The sequence below is a fragment of the Merops nubicus genome, unplaced genomic scaffold, assembly GCF_000691845.1.
Source record: "Merops nubicus isolate BGI_N331 unplaced genomic scaffold, ASM69184v1 scaffold3385, whole genome shotgun sequence".
In the NCBI taxonomy this organism is placed as follows: Eukaryota; Metazoa; Chordata; class Aves; order Coraciiformes; family Meropidae; genus Merops; species Merops nubicus.
This window is the reverse complement of record NW_008608790.1, coordinates 19,714-20,429: the sequence shown is the minus strand read 5'-3', so window position 1 is coordinate 20,429 and position 716 is coordinate 19,714. Positions and strand designations below refer to the sequence as shown.

At 49.3% G+C, this 716-nt stretch overlaps 1 protein-coding gene across 1 annotated transcript in view; it reads left to right on the top strand.

Moving 5' to 3' along the window:
* Positions 1 to 343: 343 nt before the first annotated feature.
* The window catches only part of LOC103773000 (myosin-7B-like), a gene marked incomplete at its 3' end in the record, with an annotated part of 18,383 nt that continues 18,010 nt past the window's right edge, over positions 344 to 716 (top strand). The window contains exon 1 of the mRNA XM_008940352.1: positions 344 to 448. The remainder of the gene's footprint in view (positions 449 to 716) is intronic.

Here is a 716-nt window from a genome sequence, read left to right as displayed (position 1 = left end):
GAAGCCCCGGGGCCGGGGCCGTGGAGCCTCGGTGGGCGCCAGCACCTCCTGCCATATCTGCAGAGGGCAGCTGACCCCCCGCGGCACCTCGCAGGAGGGTGGCAGGGCCTGAGCTGTTGGCTGGAGGACATGGAGAGGAGGGAGCTGTGCTTGGCTCCAAAGATGAAGCCCAAAGATGAGCACGTCCCCCCCAAGCTGGAGGGGATCGATAACACCATCCTCCCCACCCCTCCCATCCTTTGCTTCTCCCTCCTGGCAGGATGAGCGGGGTGGCAGGTCGGCAGGGTCTGTGTTTGAAGCTTTGCCTGTTGTTTTCCTCATGTCCTTGATCTGTATTTCTGTTACTCTAAGCGGAGAATCTGGTGCTGGTAAGACTGTAAACACCAAGCGGGTCATTCAGTACTTTGCCATTGTCGCAGCCTTGGGCGACACACCGGGCAAGAAATTAGTAAGACCCTCTTTTGAAACAAGTTCTTGCTGTTTTCCTCCTTTCTTTATTATTTTTTTTCTTTCTTTTTTTTTTTTATTTTTTTTTTCTCCCCTTCCCTCTTTCTTCTTCTTTTTAATTGTGTTTTTTTTTTTTTCTTCCCCCAACTTTTTGCATTTGGAAGAGTGTTTTGACCCACCCAGGGCTTGGCTTTTCCCTGACTTTTGAACAAGCAAGGCTTGAAATTATTCTGCTCAAGGGGAAATGGATTTTTTTTCTTTTTTTTTAA